The sequence below is a fragment of the Antechinus flavipes genome, chromosome X (assembly GCF_016432865.1).
Source record: "Antechinus flavipes isolate AdamAnt ecotype Samford, QLD, Australia chromosome X, AdamAnt_v2, whole genome shotgun sequence".
Classification (NCBI taxonomy): Eukaryota; Metazoa; Chordata; class Mammalia; order Dasyuromorphia; family Dasyuridae; genus Antechinus; species Antechinus flavipes.
In genome coordinates, this window is record NC_067404.1 from 58,710,750 (window position 1) to 58,732,947 (window position 22,198).

Consider the following 22,198-nt stretch of genomic DNA (forward strand, 5'->3'; position numbering starts at 1 on the left):
AATGCTTAGGAATACTGAAAGGCAAAGAAAAATTACAGTCACCATCATTGTCACCAAACAAACAATACTATCATAATATTATCAAGGATTTTAACAATCTCCCACGTTACCTTTAATTCTTAAAATGAAGCTAGCTCTAGTAAACAACAACCTGTACAAAAATTAACTCTCTCTTCACAAGGGATTCAATAACTAGTTCACCATCTTGCACTCATCCTCAGTTCTTGCCCTCAAAGTATGGAATTTTAACAATGTAAATACTAAAACTCAAAAATATCCAGGTTCCTCAATCTCCGAAGAGCTCTACTCCATTTCAGCCACATATGGATGCATGGAACTTCACTTTTCTCCTTGCTTGACTGTTAATTCTTCTAGAATGAAATCTCAAACCTGGTTTACTTCTACTGTCTTCCAAGAGTCCCCTAATTGCTCTCCTACCTCAAATTCCTCACCAATATAGTACATCCTATACCTGTTGTCAAAATAACTTTTCTTACCAACATATTTGACCATGAGCCCCCAATTAACCAACTCCAATAGCGTTCTATTGCCTCAAGGATAAAAATAAATTCTTTTGTTTGGTTTTTAAAGCTATTTACAACCTTGTCTAAAATTTATCTTTCCACACTCTACTCACTGAACATCGTACCATTCCACAATTTTCAAAGCAGCCAATCTAGACCTTTGATCTTCAGCTACAACATCTTGGTGCTTTTGTGATGGCTGTCCTCCATATTTCAAACGTACTCCCTCCATACCTCTACCTCGAAAAGCACTCAGGAAAGTTTAAAAAATGGCAAAATTATGGAAATTATTTGTCATAAGAATTTTCCAAAGGACAGGTAAGCAGTTAAGGTGATACAGTGGATAAAACACTAGTCCTGAAGTCAGGAGGATGTGAGTTCAAATTTGAACTCAGGCACTTGGAACTTAACTCCCCAACCCTGGTAAAAATCATTTAACCCTGATTGCCTTGAAGAAAAAAGTAGGGGAGGAAAATGAACTTTCTCAATTCCCCTACCTACCCAAAACAGAATAAGTTAGAAAAAGAAAATAAATGCTTGTTAATTGAAAAAAAAAGTTTAAAAACTTTAGGCACATTAATAGACTAGAAGTCAAGTTAATAATCTGTTCAACTATTCTGGAAAGCAATTTGTAATAATTTACAAAAAGTGACTAAAACATTCCAAACACTCTGGAGAAAGTTACATATACTGTCAAAGAGGTTAATGATTTCATATACTCCAAACTATTTAAATAATGTGTTGGGGTTTTTGGGTGGTTTTTGTTTGTTTGTTTTTGCTGCAGTCAGAAAAAAGTGGAACAAAATGCCCACTGAAATGTAAACATATAATGGATTTAACATATATAACATGTATTGGACTACCTGCCAGCTACAGGAGGGGGTGGGGGGAAGATGGGGAAAATTTGGAACAAAAGGTTTTGCAAGGGTCAATGTTGGAAAAATTACCCATACATATGCCTTATAAATAAATAATTTTTTTAAATGGCAAAATAAAATACCCCCCACCCCAATGCCCATTGAACCATATTAGCTAAAAAGTTGAACAATATAAATGTAATGGAATATTCTGCAGGAGACAATGAATATGATGGATTCAGAGCATGATAGTAAGATTTATCTGACCTGATAACAAATTTAAATAAACAGAACCAGGAAAACAACCATAATTGAAATGGAAAACAAAAAACACATTACTAACACTTGTCAACACTCACAATGACCAATATTGGGGGCCCCACCATACGAAGACACTTTCCCATCTTCTTTGGAAAGATGAAAGAATTGGTAAGAACACCATGAAATGTTAGACTTGCTTGATGTCTTTTTAATGCATTTTTGATAACTGTTCATTCCCCTCCTTTTATTCCTTACAATAAAGAAGGTTTTCTGAGAGAGGGAAGAAGTTGGAAAATGTAGTTGATATTAAAATATATGTGTTTATAGAGAGAAGTTCTTTTCAATGGTTGAGTGATCCAAGAAAATCCCAATTAACTTTGGATAGAAAACGCCATCTGCATCCAGAAAAACAACTATGGAAGCTCAATGTAATTCAACATGTGTTGTGTTTGCTCCTTTTTTCTATTTTTCTTCTTCTCTCTTGGTTTTTCCCTTTTGTTGCGATTTCTCTTGTGACATGATTTAGAAAGAAATGTATATTTTTAAAGTTAACATACAAGTGTAACCAGAGGGGAAAAAAATAAAACAAATTAAAAATATGTATATTAAAAGATTTTGTTTTTTAACTCTGAGATACTACCTCACATCTATCAGATTGGCAAAATGAAAGGAAAAGATAAAGAATATTGGATGAGATAAACGAAACCTGGGACAATAATGCATTATTAATGGAATTGTAAATTGAAACAGCCATTCTGGAGAGAAATTTGGAACTATGCCCAAAGGGTCATAAAACTATGCATGCCCTTTGATCCAACAATATCATTACTAGATCTGTATCCCAAAGAGACCATAAAATTCTAACAATTCTTTTCGTTTTGGTAAGGAACTGAAAAAGAAGGGTATGCCCATCAATTGGAGAATGGCTGAAAAAGTTATGGTATGTGAATAATATGGTATTATTGTTCCGTTAAGAAATGATAAGCGGCCTGATTTCAGAAAAGTGTTGGCTTTTATAAGCAATACATTTATCCAAAACAATCGCAAATAAATTTGGAATGGAAAATGCCATCTGCATTCAGAGAAATGACTATGGACACTGAATACAGATTAAAGTATATTATTTTCACTTTTTGTTCTGTTTTTTCTTTCTCATGTATTTTCCTTTTTGTTTTCATTTTTCTTTCACAAAATAACTAACAGGCAGACATTTAAAGTGATTGTACATGGGGGCAGCTAGGTGGTGCAGTGGATAGGGCACCAGCCCTGAATTGAGGAAGGACCTGGAATTCATATCTGACCTCAGACACTGAATACTTCCTAGCCGTGTGATCTGGGCAAGTCACTTAACCCCAACTGAATCAGGAAAAAAAAAAAAAAGGGTGTGTATGTGTGTGTGTGTGTGTGTGTGTGTGTGTGTATTTTACATATAACTTCTATCAGATTCCTTGCTCTCTTGGATGGGGGGTAAGGGAGATAAGGTAGGGATTAAGAAAAAAAAAAAATTGGCATTCAAAATCTTACAAACATAAGTGTTGAAACCTATTTTTACCTGTAATTGAAAATAAAATATTACTTATTTTTTTAAAAAGAGGTTATTTTTTAAATTAAATATTAGTTGATAGAATTTTCAAGATGTTTTGAGAAACAATTAGAGCCAAGTTACATTAATTTAATGCATTTTACCAAAAAAGTCGATTGCCTAGTTTGTAACTATTCTTAATGTCATAAATTTATTCCAAGACAATAATTTTCATTTTAAAGATCCTAATTATTTAATTTAAAAATCTCATCTTATTTATTCTTGCTCTTCAAGCAAAAACCAATAGTTTTGGCCTAAAGAGAACAGTCTCTCCTAAATGCGGTAAAAACCAAATGTAAAAAAATAAACAAAACAAGAAAAAAAGCAAAAAGAAAAAAATAGCCAAAATTTAAAAATGATAAAATATTTACAAAACAAAAAGGAAAATAAGAGGAAACTATTTCTCAATTAGTCCAAAATCAAATAACTGAAATGAGGGAACGGGTTGAAAAACTAAATACCCAGTTCAACAGAACCAACAAATATATAAATAAACAATGCAATTTCAGGGAAGAAAATGAGTAAGTCATAAAAGAACTCCTAAGGAAAAAACAGTTGCAAGGAGACTTACAAGTGAATTCTATTAGACATTCACAAAACAATTGCACTGTCTTCCAAATTCTTTGCAAAAACAGAAGAAATCCTATGAAACTCCTTGAGACAAATGTGGTCCTAAAACCCAAATCCAAAACAGGGAAGAAAAACTTTATCAATACCTAATGAATAGATATAAAAATACAAAATTAAATACTAGACTACAGCAACTAGCTTGTAATTATACCATGAATTCAAGGTTGGCATAACATCTGAAAAATTATAAACACAACAATTATTTTTCTTTAAAAAATACTAAAAATAATAGAAAAAATATTCCTTTCCTTGTACTTCTCAAAAATCAAACATGGATTAAATTTAACTAATAAATTCTAAGTCAAAAAGAATGTGATAAAACAAGGCTGTACACTATCACCATTAGTTAATGTAGTTCCTGAAATGCTAAGTACAACAACACAAGAAAAACTAAATTGAGATAATAATTTAATCAGTGGAATAGAATGTGCATTTTATTCTAGAAATAACACAAAACTCATTAAACAATCTTGAGCAAGGAGGTTCATGGTCAAATAGGTTATTTCAAAAGTAGCTATTTAGTAGCTAAGTTGAAAAAAGACAAGGAGAAGAAATTGAAAGTGAGGAGACAACAACAGTCCAGGAAAGAGGTGGTAAGAGTGTGAATAGAAGTAGTTTTTTAAGTGGAGACGAGATAAGTCAATTGTTTGATTAGGGGGGTGAAGAAAAGGAAAGAACGTAGGATGACAGCAAAATGGTGTTTTCCTACCATCTTTGACAAAAGAGAAATTTGTAGGACTGGTAAGTTTAGGGGGAAATATAAGTTGTTTTTGACACATTAAAGTCAAAAGGTCTATATAACATTCAAAAGAAAATGTACAATAATAGAAAGCTAGTAATGAAAAACTAGAGCTCAGGAGAAGGCTAACTGCAAAACACATACAGACAAATAATTTGGGAGTCAACAACATAGAGAAGGCAATGGAGTTCATTCATGCAAAATAAAAGTCCTGGACAAACCTTAATCTCTGTCCATGTTTAGGGAGTGAAACATACATAATCATCCAGAAAAAGACTGAGGGAAATCTGAGATACATGTGGAGATCCAGGAGTAAATAGTGTTGAAAAAACTCTTGGAGAACAGTTCTCAGAAAAGCAGAGAAAAATCTATGAATCGAATTTTGTGAAAATTAAAGACTTTCATGAAGCCAAGTACAATGTATTCAAAATAAATAAACAAATTTGAGAGGGAAATCTTTGAACCTAAAACAGCAACAACTATTTTGGTTTGGGCTTTTTTGGGGTGAGTGGGGGAGGAGGGACAAGGCAATTGGAGTTAAGTGACTTGACTAGGATCATACAGCTGGTAAGTATCAAGGGTCTGAGGCTGTATTTGAACTCAGATCTTCCTGCCTCCACAACCAATGTTCTATCCACTGACCAATCTAGCTGCCCCAGCAATAGTAATTATGAAAAGATTTTTGAAGCCAGTTTCTCTGTTGAGGGCCTCAAAAATGCAAGAAACTAAGTCAAATTTATGAAAAATAAGAGGCATTCCCTAATTAATAAATTAATAAAAGATAAGAACTATGCTCAAAAGGTTATAAAATCATGTATATCCTTTGATCTAATAATAGCACTACTAGGTATGAATCTCAAAAAGAGACTTAAAAAAGGGAAAAAGGATATTTATAGCCGTTCCTTTTTCAAGGCAAAGAACTGGAAATTGAGGAGATCTCAGTCTCCATAACAAGCTGAATAAACTGTATGTCATCATGCTACAATATTTTTATTCTATGAGAAAAAATGAGCAGGATACACTCCAAAAATACCTGCAAAGTCCTCCATGCAAAAAGTTCATACAAAATGAAGTTTACTAAAGATAAAGTAATAGCAATGTTGTAAAATGATCATCTGTGAATAACTGTGCTATTCTCAGCAATACAATGATCCAAGACTACTCTGAAGGACTTTTATGAAAAATGACATCCATACCTAGAGAAATAACTAATTGTATCTGAATACAGATGGAAGTATTTTTTTCCTTTATTTTTCTTGGGGAGGGAGAGAGAGCTGTTTTCTTCTGCAGCATAACTTTAATGGAAATGTGTTGCACAACTTTACATGTGCCTTCTCTATGTGTGGGGTAATGAAGGGAGAGTATCTGAAATTCTAAATTTTAAAAACATATAAAAAATTATTTTACATATAATTGTGGAAAATGAAAAATTTTAAATATTTTTTAAAATTCTGTAAAATGAAGTTGGGAAAGACAAGAGAAAAATGTAGCCTGAAAAGTTCTGTGGCAGAAGATACTTTGAGAAAAACAAAAAGAAGACCCCAAAGGGGAAGGTCTTGAAAAGAAGCCAGGGAATGGGCAGCAACTATAGCACCAAAGTGTCAGCCCCACTGAGAGACAATCCAGGTCCAATGTTTTTGAGGTTCATAGAGTACTGCCCTGAGAAGGGCCTGGATGATCCAGCAGTCAGACCCTCAAAGATCCCGGGAGGGATGGGGCGGGCTAACCTCATGAAATTGAGGTCAACAGACGAACACAGAAGAGCTATGTCAAAACCAAGCAGGGCTGACAATGTCATCCAAAAGGGCAGCAGAGGTCAGTGCCTAGTTCTACAATAAAGCCCCAATTCAGTAACTAAAGCTGGAGGGATATGTAAGCCCAAGAAAACACTGACCAGGATAAAATAATATTTGTAAAGATAAAGCCCTTAAAAGAAAGTGTCTCTATAACAACTGCATGCATGGACAAAAGGGAAAATATGAATTTTCTATAAAGACAACACGAATACCTAGGCAAAATGAAGCAAGATATGGAAAACTGGAATAAAAGTTACTGAAGCAAAGTATAAAGAATTGCTTACAACAAATTGATAAATCTTACCCAAGATTAGTGAAACCATGATAGCTAGACTAAACAACAACAACAAAAAAAATCCATTACTATATATAAAACAGAAAACATTCAAAGATTAAAAAGAAAAGAAAATGTAAGAAATGTGGTATCAAAAAAAAAGTGATCTGGAAAATATGTCAAGGATTAATAATTTAAGAATCACTGGAACCAAAACAATCTATAAAATGTACCAGACCGAATCATAATGGAAAAATCTAGAAAAAGTCACAGTGAATCCTTGCCTGGTCCATGTTCAGAATGAGGTCTTCAGCTACTGGCAACAAATGGGTGGAGGAGTATGCAGTGTACAGAGTGCTGAGGAAGAGGCATAAAAGGAGGTTCCAAAACCAATCTGGAAAACTTCAAAATCTATATGGGGCAATGCAAACAGCACAAATACCAATAGGGAACTTTGTCACCCAGTGATGGATCACAGGTAGAAGGTAGAGTAAAAAGGGAACCTATGTAAAGCAGTGATGTTACTAGATATAGAGGCTCTATGTAGTATACCAAGAAAGGAAGACGTGCAAAAAGCAACAGCTGTGGTGGTGTAACTTGGACCTCAAGCTCACAGAAGAGTTGTACTTCTTTCTTTTAGCCCAGACTACAAAGGAATAATCAAGCTGGAAAATCCAACTTAACAGGGAATCTACAATTCTGCCACTTTGAACTAACAATGCTTTTCCAGTCAGTTGACATAGGCAGAATCTGACAGAACAGCATACCTCCACAGACACAAACCCAGGTCAGCAACTTGAAGAACTCCCTGGGCAGGAAGAGGGAAGGGAGATAACAATCAGACTGTGTCTGCTCTAAAACAAACTCTTTTGGGAACATTGAAATTTCTAAGTCCCTAGTGTGTCTGAGATCCTACACAAGACCAGTCCACACCTTCTTCCAAAAGTATGGCACAGCCCAACCCTAACATCAAGTTCAATTAGGAAATAGGCTGGAAGAACAGGGTAACAAAAAAAGTGGAATAGAAGACTTCCAAGCATTTCTGTTAAAAAGACTAGAGCTAAGGAAGAAACAGACGGATTTAAGGAACATGACTTGAACAAATGGAAGAAGCAAGAAAAAGATGTAGTACTAACAGTCCAAAATAAGAGAATGAGAAATGTGTCCCTTCAGAACCTTGAAAGGAAATGAGGAAGTTAAATAAGAAATAGAAGTCCTGAGAGTAATAAAGTCTGTTCTGAAAACTTGAGAGAAAGAGAAAAGAGCAAATCAAGAAACCTATGTTATTGTAGTTGTTTGTTACGTCATTTAAGTCACATTCAATTTTTTCTGACCCCATGTGAGGTTTTCTTGGCAAAGATACTAGAGTGATTTGCCATTTCCTTCTTCAACTCATCTTTCATATGAACAGAGTAAAATGATTTGCTCAGGATCACAAAGCTAGTAAGTTATCTAAGGCCAAATTTCAAGTCAGAAAATACAGAGAAGTAGGACAATTCTGAAATAAACTGTGAAATGTGAATCAAAAAAAGGGAAAAAAAGAAATATAAAGTCATATATTCAAACAGCATTCTCTTTTTATATTCTTTTCTGTTTATGACTTTAAAAAAATTTCCACATCCAAGAAAATGAGTTTAAAAGATCAAATGTCTTGTTCAATATCATTTAATAGCTGTGACATAAAACAGAGTTTTTAAAAATTCATTTTTATTGTAAATTTAATCTTTAATATGAACAATTATTCTTTCTCTACAGAATCACCATGGTGACTTGGACCTTATACATATATCCTTGAATACTGGCAGACTCTAAGTGTCCTCATTGCTACATAGAGAAATAGAATACAAATCTTCAGGCTGCCAGCTCCTCCCCACTTTCATTATGGTATAACCACCACATCCTGACTTCTTCATAGACATCTTGACTTCTTCATAGAATTTCCTGGTAGTAAATGTCTAGAATTTCAGGTGATGAAAAGGTTCTGTGTATTCAAAAGTAATACATATTATGTGAGCAATGATAAGCTAGCTTTGTAGCTATCACATGCAGCAGCCCAGATGGTCTAGTAAGTGAATTCTATTGATAGTGAATTATCCTTCTTGTCAATACATTGGAGACACGCCACATTCTGCATCACATATGCTAACAAACAGACTACAGATAACATAAAGGAGATGGTGAAGCAAATCACTGGGCTATTAGATACACACCTGAAGACCAGGATTTTTTTGGTAGGACATGGTGGTTAACACTCCAATTATCTGTAATGTGTTATAGCTCTTTAAAGAGTTTCTGGAGTACTCAGTCTGGCAAACCTTCAAAAAAAAAAAAAAATCACAAGTTCTTCAACTAGGGGTTGAATCTTCAATTGAGGCTGCATTCACCAGCCCTGATTCCAGACTGTACTTAGGTGAAACTCTGAGAAGATGGCAGTTTGTGGCCAAAAACATTACCTAGAGTCATTCTAATAGAACTCTACAAAAAGAAAAAGCCCATTTCGAGAAGGAAAAGAAAAGCAATCACAACCCCTGGCCCTGAAGAGTTACACAGTCAAATATACCTTTACAAACTTGCCCAAGGATACCTTCCTGTTGGATGAGATTAAATGTGAATATTATGACAAAAAAACTTTCTCAGAGAAGCTTCCATTATACATACGGGAGGATGTTGAAGGGGACCCTTGGATCCTGTGGTATATATGTTGAGTCTTTCTTTAGGCAGGAGCTCAGTCAGATCTTCTTGAATTAAACCCTCAACATTAGAAAATCCAGCAGCAAAATAAAGAAGAATGCTTTTATCAATGCCACCATTTCTAGAATTTTCAGTTTGGGGTAGCCAGCAAGTTGTCTTTCCAGTAAGTCCAGACTGGCACTTAAAGTCCTATACATGGCATAAACTGGATCCTGGCAATGGTCTGAGAATATTTTTCATGGGAGGGAGCTTCAGTAAATGAATACTCCATATGCTACTATCTAGCTGCCTACATCCTTCCCTGCAATGAAATATCAATCATTAAAGAAAATTGAAAACACACACATATACCCCCAAAATAACTCATTATACAACTCAGAGACTCATACATTACACATGTTATTTTAAGACAAAAATATAAGAGCCATTCTTTCATGAACAATTCAGACAATATGAATAGGTAACTCTCGAAAGAAAAAGCATCAGTAAGTAGCCACAAAATGCTGATGCAATTTTATCTTGTTCTTTTATTTTGTCTGCATGTTTTATAATTTCATACCATACCAAAAGCATCAGTAAGTACAATAATAACCTATCTGTTAAGTAGTCACAATATTAAAATTTACATTATTCAAAATTATAGTAACTAATTCTAGTCCAATGGAAAATGCAATAAAAAATAAAAATAACCCCCCCAAAATTTGTCTTTTATCAGATTAACATTAAATTCAAGATATGAAAATGATTGATTCGCTTATTACAAAGTAACTAATAGAAAGTAAAATTTACAAGATTAATAACTACCGAATCTTATCTAAGCTATGCTTTAAAAAATACAAAAACATAATTGCTGTCTATTAAATATTTCAACAGTGTGGACTGAACTAGCTTACATAAGTTGGCAAATGCAGAAATGTCCATCGTCTTATATAATGAATCAAGTCTGGTTGGATAATTTAAACTATTATCTAAAATTAATAACACTTTTAACAGGATGTCAAAAGCTGGGCTAAAATAACTTGAAAACCAGTCTCTGGAAAACAGCTTTGTTCATCCCAACATTTTTATAGGATCACCAAAGAACTGGAAGTGATCAATAGTTTTAACTTTTCATAATGCAATACTCTTCAGATTAATAAAAAATATTTTGATTTAAAATCACTTTCTTTTGCAAGTGTTAAGATATTCCTTAGACATATTAAATCTATATTGCCAAGAGAAATGCAAATTAAAATAATTCTGAGGGACCAGTAGGCATCTTTCAGATTGGCTAAGGTGACAAGAAAAAGATAATGATGAATGTTGGAGGGGGATGTGGAAAAACTGGGAGACTAATACTTTGTTGGTGTACTTGTGAATGGATTCAACCATTCTGGTGAGCAATTTGGAACCATGCCAAAAGAGGTGTCAAACTGTGCAAGCTTCTTTGATCCAGCAGTGAAACTGGAAAGTGAGTGAATGCCCATCAATTGAAGAATGGCTGAATAAATTATGGTATTTGAATGTTATGGAAAACTATTGTTCTATAAGAAACAAACAGCAAGATGATTTTAGAGAGGCGCAGAGAGACTTACATGAACTGATGCTAAATGAAGTGAGCAGAATCAGGAGATCATTGTACATGGCAATAGCAAGATTATGTGTTGATCAATTCTGATGGAAGTGGCTCTTTTCAACAAAGAGGTGATTCAGGCCAGTTCCGAAGTCTTGTGATAGAAAGAGCCATCTGCACCCAAAGAGAGGACTGTGGGGACTGAGTGTGGATCACAACACAGCATTTTCACTTTTTATTGTGTTTCACTTACATTTCGTTTTCTTTCTCACTTTTTTCCTTTTTGATCTGATTTTTCTTGTGCAGCATAATTGTAGAAATAAGTATAGAAGAATTACACATTTACATATATTGGATTGTTTGCTATGTAGAGGAGGAGGTTGAGGGGAAGGAAGGGAACATTCTGAATACAAGATTTTTCAAGGATGAATGTTGAAAATTATGCTTGTTTTGAAAATAAAAAGCTTTAATAATTAAAAAAAAAACAATCTAGGTTGAAGTGGTTTTTTTTTCTTTTTTGGACATATAGGTTCTTAAAGGAATCCTTTCCTAAACAAATCATTTTTATCCACATTAAAATTGATCAGGGTATCCCACTTTATTTTATTTTCTACAAAATATTAGGATTCTTAGAAGCAAGAACCCCATCTGTACTAGTTAACCCTCTTCAGTAATTTTAAGATCTCTACAATTGAACTTTATTTTAGAAGTGATTGAATCAACTAACATATAGAGGAAATTTTTCTTTTCTACACTTCAATTCCATGTTTTTACATTGCCTTTACAAGTATCTTGAAGCTTTTGTCTAGATGGCTGCTTTCCTAAGAGGTATGTTTTTTATCATAATCTCCAATCCATACAGCTAAAGAATACTCCATTTCTGTTATTGTATAACATATTGCTAGTAGTTGTTTGTAAGCCACAAAATGCTGATGCAATTTTAATTTTTTCTTTTATTTGCCTGCATGTTTTATAACTTTATACTATATATACAGACACTCTTACATCTCATTCTGTTATAAAGTTACCATTATTATAATTGTGCCATTAAATTGCATCAAAATTTTTTTCTCAAGTAATAAAAAGTCTATTCTTTACTTCACTGGCAGTGCTTCCATCTACAGCATTTTTCCTTTTGTACATTTTGTTAGACTCTTTAAAAAAAAAATACAACCATTGGTAATATGGTATGCAGCAGCATATCACATTCACATACAACCAAATTCAAGTGCAAACCAATGACATAATGAAGGACTAAAAACCCTAGACTAGTTTGCACATTACACATTAACTGAATACTGTCTCACATTAAATGCAACCTGGTATTTTTTTTTTTTTTCTTTTTGCTGTTCAATCGTTCTAGTTCTGTCCAATTCTTCATGACCTGCTTTGAGATTTTTCTTGCAAAGATTCTAGAGTAGTTTGCCAGTTCCTTCTCCAGCTCATTTTACAGATAAGGAAATTGAAGCAAACAAGATTAAGTAACTTGTCCAAGGTCACATAGCTAGCTACTAAAGTGGCCCAGGCCAGATTTGAAGAGAAGAGCCATCCTTCAGACTCGAGGTTTGGTACTCTAAGCACTATAGTGCAGTGCCACCTACCCTTCATTTTACAATTTGTGCTAAAACAAATTTAAATTGTGTATTGCTGTACACAATTCATTACACATGTGGACAGAATTTCTTAATAGTGAATATTTCTGGAATATAGATCATTACACTGACCAGAATTACTAAATCTTTCTCAGTTAATTAAAATATTGTTGTTACAGTGTAAATTGTCCCCCTCGTTCTGCTCATTTTACTTTGCAATAATTACCATTTAGCTATATATACAAAAAAAAGTTTAAAACATTCATGATCAGAACTAAAAAAACAACTGAAATATATTCTACTAAATTGGTAAAGACTAAAAAGTGAAACAAAATACAAAATCAACACTGCAGCTAACAAGCTGTAAAATATATTTTTGGGGCAATGAATTAATCCAATCTTTTCTAGGAAAATCATAAATATTCATAAAGCACCCTACATGGTCATCATACTATTGGAACTACATTGAAAAGTTATAGTAAGAGAAAAAAACTATTCTATAAGAAAAATGTAATTGTACTGCTGTTTTTAAAAGATTTTTATCATAAAATTCTCCCTTTCTCAAACACCCATCACTTATGCAAATATTCATTTTCGATTGTTTTGTGGTTTTCCATCCATTTACATTATCATAATCATTTTTTTCCCTGGCTCCACTTCCCTCAGTTATAATTCATGTAAGTCTTCTGATGCTTCTATATTTATGCACCACAATTGGGTCATTCCCCAATCACTGGACAAATATCTTGTTTCTAGTTCTTTGTCATTACAAACAGTGCTGTTAACAATATTTTTGGAGTATATGAAGGGCTTTCTTTTTGTAATCAACTTTCCTAGAGTGTATGCCCAAGAGCAAAATCTTGAAATCAAAAGTTATGGACATTTTAGTCACTTTTGTTAGTTATTTCTAAATGCTTTCCAGAAAGGCTGAATCAATTTACAACTCCACAAGCAATGCATTAAATGTAAAGCTTGTCTTTCCACAACTCATCTAACATGGACTACTCCTATCTTTTGTCATCACTGCATACTAACATTGGTGATTTACAGCAGTAGCTACTTAAAGTGTGATCACGGTCTCTGAGATCCATTCAGAGGATCCAAAGATTAAAAAAAGTTTCATGTTATTAGTATAACATTGATTTCCAATACAGGAAATATCAACATATTTCACCAACAAACAAAAGCTCTTTGAGGGTGTCTTCAACTTCCAATAATGTAAAAAGGTCCTGAGAGATAAATATTTGAAAACCATTGGTCTAAAACATTCTTACATTTGCATTTGCAAAGAATATGCATTTGAAAACAAAATAATAAAAGTAAAATATTTTATTATTTTATTTTCAAATGCAAATTCTTTCCCTTTCTCAACCCCATTCTGCACCCAATGAGCACTGCAAAAAATACAAAATTCATTACATATGTGGACAGCATTTTTAAATAATGAATATTTCTGGAATGTAGGTCATTACATTGATTAGAATTACTAAGCTCATGTGGGCTTTTCTTAAACCATATCCTTCAATATTTTTTGAACAGCACAATAGCACTTCACCAAATTCAAACACCATAACTTGTTCAGCTACTCCCCAGTTGACAAGCTTTTCCTCAGTTTCTAATTATTAGTTACTACAAAAAGAAATGCTTTAAATATTTTTTGTACATGTGTCCTTTTCCTCTTTAATCTCTTTGGGGTTATAAATCTAGTAATACTATCACAGATCTAAATATATGTACAATTTAATATCTCTTGGGAAATAGTTACAAAGTGATCTCCAGAATGGCTGGACTACTCACTAGTGAACTAATGCATTTGAATATGTATTTTCTGACAACTCCAGCATTTGTCGTTTTCCTTTTCTATCATGCAAGACAATTTGACAGTTATAAAATGGTACCTAAGAGTTCTTTTAATTTTCAGTTCTCTAATTATTAGTGATTTAGAAAATTTTTTTTTACATAACTACTGATAGCTTGCATTTCTTCATCTGAAAACAGCTCTTTTGTATCCCTTGACCATTTATAAACTGGGGAATGGCTTTTATTCTTTATAAATTTGGCTCCATGTCCTATATAATTAAGAAACGTGACCTTTATTAGAGAAACTTGATGCAAATATCTTTTCCCCACTTTTCTTCTGATTTTATACAAAAACTTTAATCTTATGTAATTAAAATTGTCCATTATATATCCTGTGAACCTCTCTATTCCTTATCTGACAATGACTTCTTCCCCTGTCCATAAATTTGACAGATAATTTCTTCCATGGTCCATTAACATGCTTATTATACCACACCATTTGTCAAGCGTTAACCTGATACTTTCTATGGTCCATTAACATGCTTATGACACCACACTCTTTGTCATGAGTTAACATTTTTTCATTCTAAGCTTGTCTTGATATATGTGCCATGAGATGTTGGTATATTTCCATGTTTCTATCAGATTCCTTTCCAGTTTTCCAGTTTTGTTTGTGAAATAATGAATTCTTGTCCCAGTAGCTGGAATCTTTGAATTAATCAAACACCAGTTTACTGTGCTCATTCATTACTCTTTATTATGTACTCTAAAAATTCTTTCATATAACTAATTTCCAATTCTTTCAGGAATGTAGGACTATTTCAAATAGCAAAACTTAGAATCAAAGTAGGTAACTTTGAGTTGGGGAATATTTTTACACAATTTGTGACATAAAAATATAATGGAATATTGTTACATCATCAACTCTAAATATAATTCTTAAAAAAAATGAGAACACATATGAAATCATCTAAAATTTGAAAAAAGAACGAGAACAGCACACATATGCTGACAGGGCATATGTCAAGACTAGCAACCCCAACAGGATTCCCATGAAGACCAGAATAATGAATAAACTATCACAAACATCTTAAACTAGATTTTATCCACCTCCTTTATTCTCGGCTCTCAAAAGAAAAAGCTGTGAAGAACCATAATTAACAAAGCACACCAATAATCAACAATGGCTCCTTTGGATGAGCTTAGCAATGCAATGGCCAGTCCCACACAACTAAAAGCCATCCCTTTACCAACTCCCAAGAGCTAGAAAAGACATCATTTGGTCATTCAGCTAAAGTCTTTAAAGTTGGTTCCCTCTCAAGATGTAAACAAGTGTGCCAGAGGCCCAAACCCACACTGGCCCTTTATTCTCTCTAACTAGGATTCCCACAACAGTATAATGAAAGAGGGTCCACAAGGAATATGTAAACTGATAATCATGAAAAAGAAAGGAAGCAGGTCAAAGGTCACATTCTGATCCAGTATATGTATGTAGTCTGAATTTACACTTCTAAGTGTTTCAGTTTATGCAATTCACAATTCCATTTCTACACACCATCAACTAAGTAGTCATCTATCTGGATAAAATAGTGGAATACTCCCAATATCACAAGGATCACACTCAAATTTTTCAGACTTGTACAAAACTACCTTCACAAACACCAACCCTAGGCAAATTTTGGAAGAGTACCAATTCAATTTTGAGGAAAAAGAATGTACAGAATCTCTATACCAGATTGTCAAACAGTATAAAATTAATACTTTTAGATTTCAAAGTGCTTTGCAAATGTCAAATTTGCACCTGATTCTAACAATAACCAAGATAGTTGCTACTAATATTTCCATTTTACAAAGGAAAAAACTAAGTTTGGGGGAGGTTAAGCGACCTGCTCAGGATCATGTAGCTGGTTCAGTGTTTAAGCCAAGTTTTAAATTGGTATCTTTCTAATTTCAAGTTCATCATTCTATTCACTGCCATCCAGTCACCTGCATTTACAAAGCGCTCTTTACACATTATCTCATTTTACCTACTGAATATGACTGGAGGAACACAAAATAGACAGTGGGCTATGATAAGAAGCACCAGTAAATTAAGAACTGGGGGACAGTAGGACTAGAGGTCTTGATGAAGATTTAAATTGGGGTTAGGAAGACTGACACATAGGAACAAATTGATTTGCTTATGAGTAGAGGAATAAGGTATGTGTCATGTGATGCCATGCTCAATCACTAGTAGAATGAGATTCCTTGGACACAGTAGAATGAGCAAGTGGGTACAATTAGATTAGGATTTTTGAGGGTCAGGATTGAAGTGGATAGAGATGGGGTAGGGGGTTGCTTAAGCAGTCCATTCTGCATCACTGTAATTCAGGAGAGGGAGAAATGGGACTTTCTTAACTGGGAAGAGATGTTTGATGAGTGTTCCTGCTTTGATTGAATGCTGTGAATGGCAAAGCACAATTTTACTTGTCTCTCTTCTTGTATACATTTCATATCAATTTATACATGTACACATTATTTTCCAAATCAAAATGTGAAGTTCCTAAAAGGGAGGCATGTTTTGTTTTTGTCTCTAACTCCAGCAGCGAACATACCTCCAGATACAGAGCAGGTGCACAATAAAGGTTTATTGAATGGATAAAGTTAATTTAAGACATTGGTCAAATACCTAAACTGTACTATCTCATAAGGCACTAGGAAACACATGATTAGGACTTTAAAAGGGGGGGAGTCATCTGCTCTAAATGAAGTTTTGAAGAGAACAAAATAAGAAGAAGAGATAATGGGTGGCCAGCTCCAAACAAAAGCTAACGAAGTATCCAATTTGATGACTGGGAAGAAAAAGTTCCAACCAAAGAGTAAAATTCAACTGGAATTTCAGGAAATAGAAGGTGCACAACAGTATCCAATACTACAGAAGGTAAAGGAACAAGAACTAAAAAAATATATTATGTCAGCCATATTGTTATAGTTTTTCTATGTATGTTTTCTTATGGGTAAATGAATACACATGTATCTGAATATATGTGAATAGGTATATAGGTCTATGCATGTGTGGGTATGTACATCTATCTGCTATGTATATATATAATATTCATATGTGCTTATATAGATATGGTATGGATAGATACATAGATCAATCTGCTTAACTGTAGCCTGCTTGGGAAGTGAGGGGAATGAAAGAGGGAAAAAAGAATAAAGTAAAAAGTATTCAGCAGAGAAAAAAACACCCAACAAGGAAGCAAAGAAAAGATGGACATTCATGAATATGATTTCTTCTATTATTATATATGATTTCTTGAAATGGAAATTTGTTATATATTTTGAATCCTCCCTGATGTTTTGCTGGGCTTTCCTCTTCTATTTTTTCTTATTGTGTATTTAGTTCAATAAATTAAAAAAAAACCTTTTTAAAATCATTCTTTACTACAAAGTAGTAAGACAGAAATAGTCCAAAATTATATCAGCATGCAGGACTCACTGAAAAGTATGTTGGTATATAGAATGGGAGAAGAAGAGAAAGAGAGATGAGAGTATCACTTAAGAAATGCCTATGGAAGAGTTTCTGTAACTTGCCCAAAATCATATAAACAAAAGCTAATTTTCAGGCACAAGGTATTTGACTACAAACCAAATACTGTTTCTGCTACAAAACAAAATCAAAACCTTTAATAACATTTTGTTGCTAAAATTATATATGTCTGACTTTACCTGATAAAAAGTGTATCAGAAGGCATAGATAAGTAAGATCTTCAAAAAATGGGGGAGGGGTGGAGACAAAAAGGATAATGCATAATGATTTTACTGGTGTAGAGAAATTTCCTCTACTTGTACAAATGTGCAAATTGTTGATGTTATTGACTATAGACTAAATGTGCTATAGAATTGGGGGGAAGGGGAATGTAAGCTAAACTAGTTATGGAAACCTTCACCTAGACCTTGAAAAATTTATAAAGGAATCTGAGAATTGTTCGACTGTACAAAGGGGGAAGGAAACCAAAGGCCCAAAGTAGTTATATGACTTCTCTAAAGCATTACTCACTGGAAATATAATTGCCCGATTCTTCATTCAATATTCATTTCACTATATCAGGCTTTGGCCCTGAAAAGTGAAGAGGAAGGTTTCCTAAGAGACAGAGAAAAGCAATATAAAAACTAATATGGTTGGGAGGTGTGAAGTACTACAGCGTCCATATTATTTAGCATGTATAGGACTACCTGCCACCTAGGGGAGGGAATGGGAGGAATGAGTGGAAAAGTTGAAACAGAAAGTTTTGCAAGGGTCAATGTTGGAAAAATTACCCATGCATATGTTTTGTAAATAAAAAGCTATAATAATGATAAAAAATAAAAATAAATAAATAATACAAAATACAGTGTCCATGTTGAGAAACAGAGAATGAAAGAGGGGCTCATCGAATCTAAAGGCTGCTACTTACTAAGTTGTGTAACCTTGGACTTAACTTCTCAAGACCTCTGTAAAATGGAGGGATTGAATAAAATGACCAAAGTTTCTTTCAAATCTATTTATGAACCTCTAGTATTGGAAATAGGCATAAGGGGAGAACATGAAGGAATTTGAACTTCAGCAGCAACAAACTAGACATCTTTAGACTAAAGCAGAGGCCCTCAAACTTTTTAAATAGGGGGCCAGTTCACTGTCCCTCAGATTGTTGGAGGGCCGGATTATAGTAAAAATAAAAACTTTGTTTTGTGGGCCTTTAAATAAAGACACTTCATAGCCCTGGGTGAGGGGGATAATTGTCCTCGGCTGCTGCATCTGGCCCACAGGCCATAGTTTGAGGACCCCGGACTAAAGCTTTGGCCTTTATTGGGTTCAATCAGAAGGTAGAAGGAGAAAACACCTGGCTGGTTATATTTTTAAATAGGCCAGCCAAAATCTATTTACAATAACAGAGGGCTGGTCTGATACCTTCATACTCATTGTCAGTATGACCAATTAACAATACTGTTGTTGAAATGAGAACTATTCCCTATCTTATTCCCCAATTTTTTTTTCTCTCTCATTAGTATACATTTTCTATAAAAATACTGGATTTTTCAAAAGAAACTATAACCTGGAAAATGGCACAATATATTGAAATCATTGACAGTTGCCTTTCATGGCATTGAACTAACATTAATCCTTGTTTAAATCATTAAAAGTGTACTTTTCCTGGGGTTAAAGAGGGAAAGACTAGAAATAACTTCAAAATTTGCATTTAGTTGAAATACTGGGGGCTCACTGAGCTGGAATAAGTCATACAACTATAGAGTAAATTTCTCTGATAATGGACTCATTTCCAAGATATATAAAGAACTGATTCAAATTTATAATAACAGTCATGATTGGGGGGGAAAATGCACTGAAAATTAAAACACTTCTGCTGTTCCACCTAACATCAACTGGGCAAATAAATAAATAGTGGAGAGGCTAAAGGGGGGAGGAGGGGAATAAGTGCATTAAGTGCAGTCTTGGCCTAGTTGTAAACTGGTACAGCCACTCTGGAAAGTAAAACTCTAACACAAAAATCCTCTCAACTTTTCATACCAAGTGATACCACTATTAAAAGCATACCACAAATATATCTACATAAGAATAAAGTGATCCACAGGTATAAAACTACTCTTGGCAATTCTTTTTTGTTGTAGTAAAGAACTAAAAGGTAAAGGAGTGCCCATCAATTGGAGAATGGTGAACAAATTATGGGATATAAATATAATGGAATAAAATTATATCATAGGAAATGATGAAAAAACTCCTTTCATAAAAAAATTTTTGTTAAGCTTGGAAGAAATGTTTCTTAAAGGATAAAGTAAAAAGAACAGTAGGATAATTTACACAATGACCACAATATTGAAAAGGAAAACAAATCTGAAAAATTTAAAGAACTCTTCAATTCAATGACCAAGCATGATTACAGAAGATTAACAATATCAGATCTAAAATTGTAATATAAAGCAGCAGTCATCAAAACATTTGGTACTGGCTAAGAAATAGTAGTAGATCAGTGTAATAGATTAGCTCCACAGGACAAAATAGTCATCGACTATGGTCATCTATTGTTTGAAAGCCAAAGACTCTAGCTTCTCGTTAAGAACTCACTATTTGAGGAATAAATTGCTAGGAAAATTGGAAAATAGTATGGTTAAAAACTAGGCACTGACCAATATCTAATATTTTATACCAAGGACTTTAATGGGTTAATGATTTTGACGGAAAGGATGACACTATAAAATTGAGAGGAAAGGACAGTCTCCCTGTCAGATCTGTGGAAAAGGAAGGAATTTAAGGCCAAAGAATTAGAGGACATTATGAAATGCAAAATGAAAATTTTAGATTAAAATTTTGCATGAACAAAACCAATACACAGCCAAAATAACAAAGGAAGCAGAAAGCTAGGGAAAAAAATTTATAGTCAGTGTTCCTAATAAAGGCCTCATTTCTAAAATATAAAGAACTGAGTCAACTTTATAATACAAGTCATAAAGATGGAAATATGTATAAAAGAATTGCACATATTTAACCTTTATTAATTACTTGCTATCCTGGAGAAAAAGGAGGTAAGGAAGAAAAGGAGAAAAATTTGGAACACAAAATCATTCAAAACCAAGTGTTGAAAACTATCTTTACATGTATCTGGAAAACAAAACATTATTGGAAATTTAAAAAAAATTCATATATATGTAAGTATGTATGTCATTCCCCAATTGATAAATTTTCAAAGGACATGAACAATTTTCTGATGAAAAAATTAAAGTCATTTTCTAGCCATGAAAAAAATATTCTAAATTAATAATAAAATATGCAAATTAAGAGAACTTTGAGGTACCACTTCATATCTCTCAGAGCGGCTAAGATGACAGGAAAAGATAATGAAAAATGTTGGAAGGGATGTGGGACACTAATGCATTGTTGGTGGAGTTGAGAAATGATGCAACCAGTCTGGAGTGTAAAGGGCTATCAAAATGTGCATACCCTTTAAACCAGCAGTGTCTGTACTGGGTCTGTATCACAAAGAAATCATAAAGGAAAAAGGATCCATAATGTGCAAAAATGTTTTTGTTTTTTTTTTATGGCAAGGAACTGTAAATTGAGTGGATGGCATTAATTAGGGAATAGCTGAATAAATTATGGTATATAAATATAATGGAATGTTATTGTTCTATAAGAAATGATGACAAGTTTTTGCAAAGATGAAAAGTGTTGAATACTATCTTTCCATGTATTTGGGAAAATAAAATACTATTATTTGGGGAGAAAAAGTGATGAGCAGGTTTGATTTCAGAAAAGCCTGGAAAGAAATAAACTGACACTGAATGAAACAAGTAGATGCAAGAGAACACTGTACACAGTAATAAGATTATGTGATGATCAATGTGATGGACTTGGGATGGAAAATGCCACTGGCATCCAGAAAGAACTATGGAGACCGAATACGAATAGAAGCACAATATTTTCACTTTTTTTTTCCTTTCTCATGCCCCCACCCCCTCCTTTTTTTGGTCTGTTTTTCTTGAATAACCTGGAAATATGTTTAAAGGAACTGCACATATTTAATCTATTATCAGATTTCTTGCTGTTTTGGGGGAGAAAAACTTGTAACACAAAACACTTAGAAAAACAAATGCTGAAAACTCTGTGTCTGGAAAACACAACACTAATGAAAATTTAAAAGGAAAAAAAAAAAAAATGAACAGCGATTCATGCTATACATCTCCTGAAAAAGAAGTGACTAACTAGAGGTATAAAATGAAATGCACTTTTTCTTTTTGGGGGTAGAGGAGGTGGATATAGAAGTTTTTATGCACTTTTGGTGGCAAGAGTAAAAATACCTTTTGCTTAACTGTGGATATTTGTTACATGGGTTTTATTTATAATACCTTTTTTAATTTGAGA

General features: G+C 33.5%; 1 protein-coding gene across 9 annotated transcripts in view; it reads right to left on the reverse strand.

Moving 5' to 3' along the window:
* ATRX (ATRX chromatin remodeler) overlaps nucleotides 1-22,198 on the reverse strand; it is a 183,759-nt gene that overhangs the window by 141,367 nt on the left and 20,194 nt on the right. The gene's annotated exons all lie outside the window — the stretch shown is intronic.